Source organism: Podarcis cretensis (assembly GCF_951804945.1).
Source record: "Podarcis cretensis genome assembly, chromosome: 12".
NCBI lineage: Eukaryota > Metazoa > Chordata > Lepidosauria > Squamata > Lacertidae > Podarcis > Podarcis cretensis.
Genome location: NC_137181.1, coordinates 52,465,028 through 52,480,786, shown reverse-complemented (window position 1 = coordinate 52,480,786; position 15,759 = coordinate 52,465,028).

Genomic DNA, 15,759 nt, shown 5'->3' with positions numbered 1-15,759 from the left:
TCCCCTGAAAGGTTTGGCGGTCGAAAGAGAAGGCTTTTTATCACAGGAAAAGAAATCAGCCCTCGACAACTTAACCGGCAGAAAAATATTTTTTTGAAAAAATCCCTAACCCCCGGGGTCACAATTTCATCAAAACTCTGACTTTCGGCAATTGACTCAGAAATGGTGCCAAACGGTTGCAAATGCTCCCCTGAAAGTTTTGCGGTCGAAAGAGAAGGCTTTTTATCACAGGAAAAGAAATCAGCCCTCGACAACTTAACCGGCAGAAAAATATTTTTTTGAAAAAATCCCTAAGCCCCGGGGTCACAATTTCATCAAAACTCTGACTTTCGGCAATTGACTCAAAACTGGTGCCAAACGGTTGCAAATGCTCCCCTGAAAGTTTTGCGGTCGAAAGAGAAGGCTTTTTATCGCAGGAAAAGAAATCAGCCCTCGACAACTTAACCGGCAGAAAAATATTTTTTTGAAAAAATCCCTAAGCCCCGGGGTCACAATTTCATCAAAACTCTGACTTTCGGCAATTGACTCAAAACTGGTGCCAAATGGTTGCAAATGCTCCCCTGAAAGGTTTGGCGGTCGAAAGAGAAGGCTTTTTATCACAGGAAAAGAAATCAGCCCTCGACAACTTAACCGGCAGAAAAATATTTTTTTGAAAAAATCCCTAAGCCCCGGGGTCACAATTTCATCAAATCTCTGACTTTCGGCAATTGATTCAAAAATGGTGCCAAACGGTTGCAAATGCTCCCCTGAAAGGTTTGGCGGTCGAAAGAGAAGGCTTTTTATCAAAGGATAAGAAATCAGCCCTCAACAACTTAAGCAGCAGAAAAATATTTTTTTGAAAAAATCCCTAAGCCCCGGGGTCACAATTTCATCAAAAATCTGACTTTCGGCCATAGACTCAAAACTGGTGCCAAACGGTTGCAAATGCTCCCCTGAAAGGTTTGGCGGTCGAAAGAGAAGGCTTTTTATCGCAGGAAAAGAAATCAGCCTTCGACAACTTAACCGGCAGAAAAATATTTTTTTGAAAAAATCCCTAAGCCCCGGGGTCACAATTTCATCAAAACTCTGACTTTCGGCAATTGACTCAGAAATGGTGCCAAACGGTTGCAAATGCTCCCCTGAAAGTTTTGCGGTCGAAAGAGAAGGCTTTTTATCACAGGAAAAGAAAACAGCCCTCGACAACTTAACCGGCAGAGAAATAGTTTTTTGAAAAAATCCCTAAGCCCCGGGGTCACAATTTCATCAAAACTGTGACTTTCGGCAATTGACTCAGAAATGGTGCCAAACGGTTGCAAATGCTCCCCTGAAAGTTTTGCGGTCGAAAGAGAAGGCTTTTTATCACAGGAAAAGAAATCAGCCCTCGACAACTTAACCGGCAGAAAAATATTTTTTTGAAAAAATCCCTAAGCCCCGGGGTCACAATTTCATCAAAACTCTGACTTTCGGCAATTGACTCAAAACTGGTGCCAAACGGTTGCAAATGCTCCCCTGAAAGTTTTGCGGTCGAAAGAGAAGGCTTTTTATCGCAGGAAAAGAAATCAGCCCTCGACAACTTAACCGGCAGAAAAATATTTTTTTGAAAAAATCCCTAAGCCCCGGGGTCACAATTTCATCAAAAATCTGACTTTCGGCCATAGACTCAAAACTGGTGCCAAACGGTTGCAAATGCTCCCCTGAAAGGTTTGGCGGTCGAAAGAGAAGGCTTTTTATCGCAGGAAAAGAAATCAGCCTTCGACAACTTAACCGGCAGAAAAATATTTTTTTGAAAAAATCCCTAAGCCCCGGGGTCACAATTTCATCAAAACTGTGACTTTCGGCAATTGACTCAGAAATGGTGCCAAACAGTTGCAAATGCTCCCCTGAAAGTTTTGCGGTCGAAAGAGAAGGCTTTTTATCACAGGAAAAGAAATCAGCCCTCGACAACTTAACCGGCAGAGAAATATTTTTTTGAAAAAATCCCTAAGCCCCGGGGTCACAATTTCATCAAAACTCTGACTTTCGGCAATTGACTCAAAACTGGTGCCAAACGGTTGCAAATGCTCCCCTGAAAGTTTTGCAGTCGAAAGAGTAGGCTTTTTATCGCAGGAAAAGAAATCAGCCCTCGACAACTTAACCGGCAGAAAAATATTTTTTTGAAAAAATCCCTAAGCCCCGGGGTCACAATTTCATCAAATCTCTGACTTTCGGCAATTGACTCAGAAATGGTGCCAAACAGTTGCAAATGCTCCCCTGAAAGTTTTGCGGTCGAAAGAGAAGGCTTTTTATCACAGGAAAAGAAATCAGCCCTCGACAACTTAACCGGCAGAAAAATATTTTTTTGAAAAAATCCCTAAGCCCCGGGGTCACAATTTCATCAAAACTCTGACTTTCGGCAATTGACTCAAAACTGGTGCCAAACGGTTGCAAATGCTCCCCTGAAAGTTTTGCTTTCGAAAGAGAAGGCTTTTTATCACAGGAAAAGAAATCAGCCCTCGACAACTTAACCGGCAGAAAAATATTTTTTTGAAAAAATTCCTAAGCCCCGGGGTCACAATTTCATCAAATCTCTGACTTTCGGCAATTGATTCAAAAATGGTGCCAAACGGTTGCAAATGCTCCCCTGAAAGGTTTGGCGGTCGAAAGAGAAGGCTTTTTATCAAAGGATAAGAAATCAGCCCTCAACAACTTAACCAGCAGAAAAAGATATTATTGAAAAAATCCCTAAGCCCCGGGGTCACAATTTCATCAAAACTCTGACTTTCAGCAATTGACTCAAAACTGGTGCCAAATGGTTGCAAATGCTCCCCTGAAAGGTTTGGCCGTCGAAAGAGAAGGCTTTTTATCACAGGAAAAGAAATCAGCCTTCGACAACTTAACCGGCAGAAAAATATTTTTTTGAAAAAATCCCTAAGCCCCGGGGTCACAATTTCATCAAAACTCTGACTTTCGGCAATTGACTCAAAACTGGTGTCAAACGGTTGCAAATGCTCCCCTGAAGGTTTTGCGGTCGAAAGAGAAGGCTTTTTATCACAGGATAAGAAATCAGCCCTCGACAACTTAACCGGCAGAAAAATATTTTTTTGAAAAAATCCCTAAGCCCCGGGGTCACAATTTCATCAAATCTCTGACTTTCGGCAATTGATTCAAAAATGGTGCCAAACGGTTGCAAATGCTCCCCTGAAAGGTTTGGCGGTCGAAAGAGAAGGATTTTTATCACAGGAAAAGAAATCAGCCCTCGACAACTTAACCGGCAGAAAAATATTTTTTTGAAAAAATCCCTAAGCCCCGGAGTCACAATTTCATCAAATCTCTGACTTTCGGCAATTGACTCAGAAATGGTGCCAAACGGTTGCAAATGCTCCCCTGAAAGTTTTGCGGTCGAAAGAGAAGGCTTTTTATCACAGGAAAAGAAATCAGCCCTCGACAACTTAACCGGCAGAAAAATATTTTTTTGAAAAAATCCCTAAGCCCCGGGGTCACAATTTCATCAAAACTCTGACTTTCGGCAATTGACTCAAAACTGGTGCCAAACGGTTGCAAATGCTCCCCTGAAAGTTTTGCGGTCGAAAGAGAAGGCTTTTTATCGCAGGAAAAGAAATCAGCCCTCGACAACTTAACCGGCAGAAAAATATTTTTTTGAAAAAATCCCTAAGCCCCGGGGTCACAATTTCATCAAATCTCTGACTTTCGGCAATTGATTCAAAAATGGTGCCAAACGGTTGCAAATGCTCCCCTGAAAGGTTTGGCGGTCGAAAGAGAAGGCTTTTTATCGCAGGAAAAGAAATCAGCCCTCGACAACTTAACCGGCAGAAAAATATTTTTTTGAAAAAATCCCTAAGCCCCGGGGTCACAATTTCATCAAATCTCTGACTTTCGGCAATTGATTCAAAAATGGTGCCAAACGGTTGCAAATGCTCCCCTGAAAGGTTTGGCGGTCGAAAGAGAAGGCTTTTTATCACAGGAAAAGAAATCAGCCCTCGACAACTTAACCGGCAGAAAAATATTTTTTTGAAAAAATCCCTAAGCCCCGGGGTCACAATTTCATCAAATCTCTGACTTTCGGCAATTGATTCAAAAATGGTGCCAAACGGTTGCAAATGCTCCCCTGAAAGGTTTGGCGGTCGAAAGAGAAGGCTTTTTATCAAAGGATAAGAAATCAGCCCTCAACAACTTAAGCAGCAGAAAAAGATATTATTGAAAAAAACCCTAAGCCCCGGGGTCACAATTTCATCAAAACTCTGACTTTCGGCCATAGACTCAAAACTGGTGCCAAACGGTTGCAAATGCTCCCCTGAAAGTTTTGCGGTCGAAAGAGAAGGCTTTTTATCGCAGGAAAAGAAATCAGCCCTCGACAACTTAACCGGCAGAAAAATATTTTTTTGAAAAAATCCTTAAGCCCCGGGGTCACAATTTCATCAAATCTCTGACTTTCGGCAATTGATTCAAAAATGGTGCCAAACGGTTGCAAATGCTCCCCTGAAAGGTTTGGCGGTCGAAAGAGAAGGCTTTTTATCACAGGAAAAGAAATCAGCCCTCGACAACTTAACCGGCAGAAAAATATTTTTTTGAAAAAATCCCTAAGCCCCGGGGTCACAATTTCATCAAATCTCTGACTTTCGGCAATTGACTCAGAAATGGTGCCAAACGGTTGCAAATGCTCCCCTGAAAGTTTTGCGGTCGAAAGAGAAGGCTTTTTATCACAGGAAAAGAAATCAGCCCTCGACAACTTAACCGGCAGAAAAATATTTTTTTGAAAAAATCCCTAAGGCCCGAGGTCACAATTTCATCAAAACTCTGACTTTCGGCAATTGACTCAAAACTGGTGCCAAACGGTTGCAAATGCTCCCCTGAAAGTTTTGCGGTCGAAAGAGAAGGCTTTTTATCGCAGGAAAAGAAATCAGCCCTCGACAACTTAACCGGCAGAAAAATATTTTTTTGAAAAAATCCCTAAGCCCCGGGGTCACAATTTCATCAAATCTCTGACTTTCGGCAATTGATTCAAAAATGGTGCCAAACGGTTGCAAATGCTCCCCTGAAAGTTTTGCGGTCGAAAGAGAAGGCTTTTTATCACAGGAAAAGAAATCAGCCCTCGACAACTTAACCGGCAGAAAAATATTTTTTTGAAAAAATCCCTAAGCCCCGGGGTCACAATTTCATCAAATCTCTGACTTTCGGCAATTGATTCAAAAATGGTGCCAAACGGTTGCAAATGCTCCCCTGAAAGGTTTGGCGGTCGAAAGAGAAGGCTTTTTATCAAAGGATAAGAAATCAGCCCTCAACAACTTAAGCAGCAGAAAAAGATATTATTGAAAAAAACCCTAAGCCCCGGGGTCACAATTTCATCAAAACTCTGACTTTCGGCCATAGACTCAAAACTGGTGCCAAACGGTTGCAAATGCTCCCCTGAAAGGTTTGGCGGTCGAAAGAGAAGGCTTTTTATCGCAGGAAAAGAAATCAGCCTTCGGCAACTTAACCGGCAGAAAAATATTTTTTTGAAAAAATCCTTAAGCCCCGGGGTCACAATTTCATCAAATCTCTGACTTTCGGCAATTGATTCAAAAATGGTGCCAAACGGTTGCAAATGCTCCCCTGAAAGGTTTGGCGGTCGAAAGAGAAGGCTTTTTATCACAGGAAAAGAAATCAGCCCTCGACAACTTAACCGGCAGAAAAATATTTTTTTGAAAAAATCCCTAAGCCCCGGGGTCACAATTTCATCAAATCTCTGACTTTCGGCAATTGACTCAGAAATGGTGCCAAACGGTTGCAAATGCTCCCCTGAAAGTTTGGCGGTCGAAAGAGAAGGCTTTTTATCACAGGATAAGAAATCAGCCCTCAACAACTTAACCAGCAGAAAAAGATATTATTGAAAAAATCCCTAAGCCCCGGGGTCACAATTTCATCAAAACTCTGACTTTCAGCCATAGACTCAAAACGGGTGCCAAACGGTTGCAAATGCTCCCCTGAATGGTTTGGCGGTCGAAAGAGAAGGCTTTTTATCACAGGAAAAGAAATCAGCCTTCGACAACTTAAACGGCAGAAAAATATTTTTTTGAAAAAATCCCTAACCGGGGTCACAATTTCATCAAAACTCTGACTTTCATCAATTGACTCAAAATTGGTGCCAAACGGTTGCAAATGCTCCCCTGAAAGTTTTGCGGTCGAAAGAGAAGGCTTTTTATCACAGGAAAAGAAATCAGCCCTCGACAACTTAACCGGCAGAAAAATATTTTTTTGAAAAAATCCCTAAGCCCCGGGGTCACAATTTCATCAAATCTCTGACTTTCGGCAATTGATTCAAAAATGGTTCCAAACGGTTGCAAATGCTCCCCTGAAAGGTTTGGCGGTCGAAAGAGAAGGCTTTTTATCACAGGAAAAGAAATCAGCCCTCGACAACTAAACCGGCAGAAAAATATTTTTTTGAAAAAATCCCTAAGCCCCGGGGTCACAATTTCATCAAATCTCTGACTTTCGGCAATTGATTCAAAAATGGTGCCAAACGGTTGCAAATGCTCCCCTGAAAGGTTTGGCGGTCGAAAGAGAAGGCTTTTTATCAAAGGATAAGAAATCAGCCCTCAACAACTTAAGCAGCAGAAAAAGATATTATTGAAAAAAACCCTAAGCCCCGGGGTCACAATTTCATCAAAACTCTGACTTTCGGCCATAGACTCAAAACTGGTGCCAAACGGTTGCAAATGCTCCCCTGAAAGGTTTGGCGGTCGAAAGAGAAGGCTTTTTATCGCAGGAAAAGAAATCAGCCTTCGACAACTTAACCGGCAGAAAAATATTTTTTTGAAAAAATCCCTAAGCCCCGGGGTCACAATTTCATCAAAACTCTGACTTTCGGCAATTGACTCAGAAATGGTGCCAAACGGTTGCAAATGCTCCCCTGAAAGGTTTGGCGGTCGAAAGAGAAGGCTTTTTATCACAGGAAAAGAAAACAGCCCTCGACAACTTAACCGGCAGAGAAATAGTTTTTTGAAAAAATCCCTAAGCCCCGGGGTCACAATTTCATCAAAACTGTGACTTTCGGCAATTGACTCAGAAATGGTGCCAAACGGTTGCAAATGCTCCCCTGAAAGTTTTGCGGTCGAAAGAGAAGGCTTTTTATCACAGGAAAAGAAATCAGCCCTCGACAACTTAACCGGCAGAAAAATATTTTTTTGAAAATATCCCTAAGCCCCGGGGTCACAATTTCATCAAAACTCTGACTTTCGGCAATTGACTCAAAACTGGTGCCAAACGGTTGCAAATGCTCCCCTGAAAGTTTTGCGGTCGAAAGAGAAGGCTTTTTATCGCACGAAAAGAAATCAGCCCTCGACAACTTAACCGGCAGAAAAATATTTTTTTGAAAAAATCCCTAAGCCCCGGGGTCACAATTTCATCAAATCTCTGACTTTCGGCAATTGATTCAAAAATGGTGCCAAACGGTTGCAAATGCTCCCCTGAAAGGTTTGGCGGTCGAAAGAGAAGGCTTTTTATCAAAGGATAAGAAATCAGCCCTCAACAACTTAACCAGCAGAAAAAGATATTATTGAAAAAATCCCTAAGCCCCGGGGTCACAATTTCACCAAAACTCTGACTTTCGGCCATAGACTCAAAACTGGTGCCAAACGGTTGCAAATGCTCCCCTGAATGGTTTGGCGGTCGAAAGAGAAGGCTTTTTATCACAGGAAAAGAAATCAGCCTTCGACAACTTAACCGGCAGAAAAATATTTTTTTGAAAAAATCCCTAAGCCCCGGGGTCACAATTTCATCAAAACTCTGACTTTCGGCAATTGACTCAAAACTGGTGCCAAACGGTTGCAAATGCTCCCCTGAAAGTTTGGCGGTCGAAAGAGAAGGCTTTTTATCACAGGAAAAGAAATCAGCCCTCGACAACTTAACCGGCAGAAAAATATTTTTTTGAAAACATCCCTAAGCCCCGGGGTCACAATTTCATCAAAACTGTGACTTTCGGCAATAGACTCAAAACTGGTGCCAAATGGTTGCAAATGCTCCCCTGAAAGTTTTGCTTTCGAAAGAGAAGGCTTTTTATCACAGGAAAAGAAATCAGCCCTCGACATCTTAACCGGCAGAAAAATATTTTTTTGAAAAAATCCCTAAGCCCCGGGGTCACAACTTCATCAAAACTCTGACTTTCGGCAATTGACTCAGAAATGGTGCCAAACGGTTGCAAATGCTCCCCTGAAAGTTTTGCGGTCGAAAGAGAAGGCTTTTTATCACAGGAAAAGAAATCAGCCCTCGACAACTTAACCGGCAGAAAAATATTTTTTTGAAAAAATCCCTAAGCCCCGGGGTCACAATTTCATCAAAACTCTGACTTTCGGCAATTGACTCAAAACTGGTGCCAAACGGTTGCAAATGCTCCCCTGAAAGTTTTGCGGTCGAAAGAGAAGGTTTTTTATCACAGGAAAAGAAATCAGCCCTCGACAACTTAACCGGCAGAAAAATATTTTTTTGAAACAATCCCTAATCCCAGGGGTCACAATTTCATCAAATCTCTGACTTTCGGCAATTGATTAAAAAATGGTGCCAAACGGTTGCAAATGCTCCCCTGAAAGGTTTGGCGGTCGAAAGAGAAGGCTTTTTATCAAAGGATAAGAAATCAGCCCTCAACAACTTAACCAGCAGAAAAAGATATTATTGAAAAAATCCCTAAGCCCCGGGGTCACAATTTCATCAAAACTCTGACTTTCGGCCATAGACTCAAAACTGGTGCCAAACGGTTGCAAATGCTCCCCTGAATGGTTTGGCGGTCGAAAGAGAAGGCTTTTTATCACAGGAAAAGAAATCAGCCTTCGACAACTTAACCGGCAGAACAATATTTTTTTGAAAAAATCCCTAAGCCCCGGGGTCACAATTTCATCAAAACTCTGACTTTCAGCAATTGACTCAAAACTGGTGCCAAACGGTTGCAAATGCTCCCCTGAAAGTTTTGCGGTCGAAAGAGAAGGCTTTTTATCACAGGAAAAGAAATCAGCCCTCGACAACTTAACCGGCAGAAAAAGATATTATTGGAAAAAACCCTAAGCCCCGGGGTCACAATTTCATCAAAACTCTGACTTTCGGCCATAGACTCAAAACTGGTGCCAAACGGTTGCAAATACTCCCCTGAAAGGTTTGGCGGTCGAAAGAGAAGGCTTTTTATCGCAGGAAAAAAAATCAGCCTTCGACAACTTAACCGGCAGAAAAATATTTTTTTGAAAAAATCCCTAAGCCCCGGGGTCACAATTTCATCAAAACTCCGACTTACAGCAATTGATTCAAAAATGGTGCCAAACGGTTGCAAATGCTCCCCTGAAAGGTTTGGCGGTCGAAACAGAAGGCTTTTTATCACAGGAAAAGAAATCAGCCTTCGACAACTTAACCGGCAGAGAAAAAGTTTTTTGAAAAAATCCCTAAGCCCCGGGGTCACAATTTCATCAAAACTCTGACTTTTGGCAATTGACTCAAAACTGGTGCCAAACAGTTGCAAATGCTCCCCTGAAAGGTTTGGTGGTCAAAACATGAGGTTTTTTATCACAGGAAAAGAAATCAGCCCTCCACAACTTAACCGGCAGAAAAATAGTTTTTTGAAAAAATCCCTAAGCCCCGGGGTCAGAATTTCATCAAATCTCTGACTTTCGGCAATTGACTTAGAAATGGTGCCAAACAGTTTTAAATGCTCCCCTGAAAGGTTTGGCGGTCGAAAGAGAAGGCTTTTTATCACAGGAGAAAAAGTCAGACCTTGACAACTTCACCAGAGGAAAAACATTTTTGGAAAAAATCCCTAAGCTCACAATTTCAGAAATAATCTAACTTTCGGCAATTCACTCAAAAATGGTGACCAACGGTTGCAAATGCTCCCCTGAACGTTTTGGTGGTCGAAACAGAAGGCTTTTTATCACAGGAGAAAAAGTCAGACCTCGACAACTTAACCAGCAGAAAAATATTTTTTTGAAAAAATTTCAGAAAAAATCTGACTTTCGGCAATTCACTCAAAACTGGTGCCCAACGGATGCAAATGCTCCCCTGAAAGGTTTGGCGGTCGAAACAGAAGGCTTTTTATCACAGGACAAGAAATAAGACCTAGAAAACTTAACCGGCAGAGAATTTTTTTCCCAAAAAATCCCTAATCCCCGGGGTCACAATTTCAGAAAAAATCTGACTTTCGGCAATTTACTCAAAAATGGTGCCCAACGGTTGCAAATGCTCCCCTGAAAGGTTTTGCGGTCGAAAGAGAAGGCTTTTTATTACAGGACAAGAAATCAGACCTGGAAAACTTAACCGGCAGAAAAATTTTTTTCCAAAAAATCCCTTAGCCCCGGGGTCACAATTTCAAAAAAAATCTGACTTTCGGCAATTCACTCAAAAATGGTGCCCAATGGTTGAAAATGCTCCCCTGAAAGTTTTGGCAGTCGAAACAGAAGGCTTTTTATCACAGGACAAGAAATCAGCCCTCGACAACTTAACCGGTGGAAGAAGATTTCTTTTTAAAAATCCCTAAGCCCCGGGGTCACATTTCAGAAAAAAAATCTTACTTTCAGCAATTCACTCCAAAATGGTGCCAAACGGTTGCAAATGCTCCCCTGAACGTTTTGGTGGTCGAAAGAGAAGGCTTTTTATCACAGGACAAGAAATCAGACCTGGAAAACTTAACCGGCAGAAAAAATTTTTTCCAAAAAATCCCTAATTTCAGTAAAAAATTTGACTTTCAGCAATTCACTCAAAGATGGTGCCTAACGGTTGCAAATGCTCCCCTGAAAATTTTGGCGGTCGAAACAGAAGTCTTTTTATCAGAGGAGAAAAAGTCAGACCTCGACAACTTAACCTGCAGAAAAATATTTTTTTGAAAAAATCCCAAACCCCGGAGTCACAGTTTCATAAAAAAATCTGGCTTTCTGCAATTCACTCAAAAACGGTGCCCAACGGTTGCAAATGCTCCCCCGAAAGGTTTGGCGGTCGAAATAGAAGGCTTTCTTTCACAGGACAAGAAATCAGACCTCGACAACCTAACCGGCGGAAGAATTTTTTTTAAAAAAAAACCCTAAGCCCCGGGGTCACAATGTCAGAAAAAATCTGACTTTCGGCATTTCACTCAAAAATGGTGCCCAATGGTTGAAAATGCTCCCCTGAAAGTTTTGGCAGTCGAAACAGAAGGCTTTTTATCACAGGACAAGAAATCAGCCCTCGACAACTTAACCGGCAGAAAAATATTTTTTTGAAAAAATCACTAAGCCTTGGGGTCACAATTTCATCAAAAATCTGACTTTCGGCAATTCACTCAAAAATGGTGCCCAATGGTTGCAAATGCTCCTCTGAAAGTTTTGGCAGTCGAAACAGAAGGCTTTTTATCACCGGACAAGAAATCAGACCTCGACAACTTAACCGGCAGAAGAAGATTTCTTTTTAAAAATCCCTAAGCCCCGGGGTCACAATTTAAGAAAAAAAATCTGACTTTCGGCAATTCACTCAAAAATGGTGCCCAACGTTTGCAAATGCGCCCCTGAAAGTTTTGGTAGTCGAAACAGAAGGCTTTTTATCACAGGAAACGAAATCAGCCCTCGACAACTTAACCGGCAGAATTTTTCCCCCCAAAAAATCCCTAAGCCCCGGGGTCACATTTCAGAAAAAAAATCTTACTTTCGGCAATTCACTCAAAAATCGTGCCCAACAGTTGCAAATGCTCCACTGAATGGTTTGGCGGTCGAAACAGAAGGCTTTTTATCACAGGACAAGAAATCAGCCCTCGACAACTTAACCGGCAGAAAAATATCTTTTTGAAAAAATCACTAAGCCTAGGGTCACAATTTCAGAAAAAATCTGACTTTCGGCAATTCACTCAAAAATGGTGCCCAACGGTTGCAAATGCTCTACTGATTGGTTTGGCAGTCGATACAGAAAGCTTCTTTTCACAGGACAAGAAATCAGCCCTTGACAACTTAACCGGCAAAAGAAATTTTTTTTGAAAATATCCCTAAATTCAGAAAAACTGACTTTCGGCAATTCAATCAAAAATCGTGCCCAACGGTTGCAAATGCTCCCCTGAAAGGTTTCTCAATCGAAAGAGAAGGCTTTTTATCACAGGACAAGAAATCAGACCTGGAAAACTTAACCGGCAGAAAAATTTTTTTCCAAAAAATCCCTAATTTCAGTAAAAAATTTGACTTTCAGCAATTCACTCAAAGATGGTGCCTAACGGTTGCAAATGCTCCCCTGAAAATTTTGGCGGTCGAAACAGAAGTCTTTTTATCAGAGGAGAAAAAGTCAGACCTCGACAACTTAACCTGCAGAAAAATATTTTTTTGAAAAAATCCCAAACCCCGGAGTCACAGTTTCATAAAAAAATCTGGCTTTCTGCAATTCACTCAAAAACGGTGCCCAACGGTTGCAAATGCTCCCCCGAAAGGTTTGGCGGTCGAAATAGAAGGCTTTCTTTCACAGGACAAGAAATCAGACTTCGACAACCTAAACGGCAGAATAAATTTTTTTTAAAAAAAAACCCTAAGCCCCGGGGTCACAATTTCAGAAAAAATCTGACTTTCGGCAATTCACTGAAAAATGGAGCCCAACGGCTGCAAATGCTCCAGTGAATGGTTTGGCAGTCGAAACAGAAGGCTTTTTATCACAGGACAAGAAATCAGCCCTTGACAACTTAACCGGCACAAAAATATTTTTTTGAAAAAATCCCTAAGCCCCGGGGTCACAATTTCATCAAATCTCTGACTTTCGGCAATTCACTCAAAAATGGTGCCCAACGGTTGCAAATGCTCCCCTGAAAGTTTTGGTGGTCGAAACAGAAGGCTTTTTATCACAGGACAAGAAATGAGACCTGGAATACTTAACGGGCAGAATTTTTTTTTTCCAAAAAATCCCTAAGCCCCAGGGTCACAATTTCAAAAAAAATCTGACTTTCGGCAATTCACTCAAAAATGGTGCCCAACGGTTGCAAATGCACCCCTGAAAGGTTTAGCGGTTGAAACAGAAGGTTTATTTCACAGGACAAGAAATCAGCCCTTGACAACTTAACCGGCAGAAATTTTTTTTTGAAAAAATCTGACTTTCGGCAATTCACTAAAAAATTTTGCCCAACGGCTGCAAATGCTCCACTGAATGGTTTGGCAGTCGAAACAGAAGGCTTTTTTTATCCCAGGACAAGAAATCAGCCCTTGAAAACTTAACCGGCGAAAGAAATTTTTGTTGAAAATATCCCTAATTTCAGAAAAACTGACTTTCGGCAATTCACTCAAAAATGGTGCCCAATGGTTGCAAATGCTCCTCTGAAAGTTTTGGCAGTCGAAACAGAAGGCTTTTTATCACAGGACAAGAAATCAGACCTCGACAACTTAACCGGCAGAAACATATTTTTTTTTAAAAAAACCCTAAGCCCCGGGCTCACAATTTCAGAAAAAATCTGACTTTCGGCAATTCACTCAAAAATGGTGAACAACGGTTGCAAATGCTCCCCTGAAAGGTTTGGCGGTTGAAACATAAGGTTTCTTTCACAGGACAAGAAATCAGCCCTTGACAACATAACCGGCAGAAACATATTTTTTTTAAAAAAAGCCTAAGCCCCAGGCTCACAATTTCAGAAAAAATCTGATTTTTGGCAATTCACTCAAAAATGGTGAACAACGGTTGCAAATGCTCCCCTGAAAGGTTTGGCGGTCTAAACAGAAGGTTTCTTTCACAGGACAAGAAATCAGCCCTCGACAACTTAACCGGCAGAAACATATTTTTTTGAAAAAACCACTAATCCCCGGGGTCACAAAAATCCCTAATTTCAGAAAAAAATCTGACTTTCAGCAATTCACTTTAAAATGGTGCCTAATGGTAGCAAATGCTCCCCTGAAAATTTTGGCGGTCGAAACAGAAGGCTTTTTATCAAAGGACAAAAAGTAAGACCTTGACAACTTTACCTGCAGAAAAATATTTTTTTAAAAAAATCCCTAAGCCCCAGGGTCACAATTTCAGAAAAAACCTGACTTTAGGCAATTCACTCAAAAATGGTGCCAAACGTTTGCAAATACTCCCCTGAAAGGTTTGGCGGTTGAAACAGAAGGATTTTTATCACAGGACAAGAAATCAGACCTGGACAACTTAACCGGCAGAAATTTTTTTTTGAAAAAATCCCCAAGCCCCGGGCTCACAATTTCAGAAAAAACCTGACTTTCGGCAATTCACTCAAAAATGGTGTCAAACGGTTGCAAATGCTCCGCTGAAAGGTTTGGTGGTCAAAACAGAAGGTTTCTCTTACAGGACAAGAAATCAGCCCTCGACAACTTAACTGGCTGAAACATATTTTTTTGAAAATATCCCTAAGCCCCAGGGTCACAATTTCAGAAAAAATCTGACTTTTGGCAATTCACTCAAAAATGGTGCCCAATGGTTGTAAATGCTCCCCTGAAAGTTTTGGTGGTCGAAACAGAAGGATTTTTATCACAGGACAAGAAATCAGACCTGGACAACTTAACCGGCGGAAGATTTTTTTGAACAAATCCCTAAGCCCCAGGGTCACAATTTCAGAAAAAATCTGAAAAATCTTCAGAAGAATTTTTTTTTGAAAAAATCCCTAATTTCAGAAAAAAAAATGACTTTCAGCAATTCACTCAAAAATGGTGTTTAACGGTTGCAAATGCTCCCCTTAAAATTTTGGCGGTCGAAAGAGAAGGCTTTTTATCAGAGGAGAAAAGGTCAGAGCTCGACAACTTAACCGGCGGAAGAAATTTTTTTAAAAAAATCCCTAAGCCCCGGGGTCACAATTTCAGAAAAATCTGACTTTCGGCAATTCACTCAAAACTGGTGCCCAACGGTTGCAAATGCTCCCCTGAAATTTTTGGCGGTTGAAACAGACGGCTTTTTATCACAGGACAAGAAATCAGCCCTTGACAACTTAACGGGCATAAAAATATTTTTTTGAAAAAATCCCTAAGCCCCGGGGTCACAATTTCAGAAAAAATCCAACTTTCGGCAATTCACTCAAAAATGGTGCCTAATGGTTGCAAATGCTCCCCTGAAAATTTTGGCGTTCGAAACAAGGCTTTTTATCAGAGGAGAAAAAGTCAGACCTCGACAACTTAACCTGCAGAAAAATATTTTTTTGAAAAAATCCCAAACCTTGGGGTCACAGTTTCATAAAAAAATCTGGCTTTCTGCAATTCACTCAAAAACGGTGCCCAACGGTTGCAAATGCTCCCCTGAAAATTTTGGCGGTCGAAACAGAAGGCTTTTTATCAGAGGAGAAAAAGTCAGACCTCGACAACTTAACCTGCAGAAAAATATTTTTTTGAAAAAATCCCAAACCTTGGGGTCACAGTTTCATAAAAAAATCTGGCTTTCTGCAATTCACTCAAAAACGGTGCCCAACGGTTGCAAATGCTCCCCTGAAAGGTTTGGCGGTCGAAATAGAAGGCTTTCTATCACAGCACAAGAAATCAGACCTGGACAACTTAACCGGCAGAATTTTTTTTCCCCCAAACAATCCCTAAGCCCCGGGGTCACAATTTCAGAAAAAAAATCTTACTTTCGGCAATTCACTCCAAATTTTGGCCGTCGAAACAGAAGGCTTTTTATCACAGGACAAGAAATCAGCCCTTGACAACTTAACCAGCAGAAAAATATTTTTTTGAAAAAATCCCTAAGCCCCGGCGTGTTAATTTCAGAAAAATCTAACTTTCGGCAATGCATTCAAAAATGGTGCCCAACGGTTGCAAATGCTCCCCTGAAAGGTTTGGCGGAAGAATTCTTTAATTCCCATATTTTCCTTTCGCTGAAGTGGCATTTCAATTGAGTTTCTTTTAT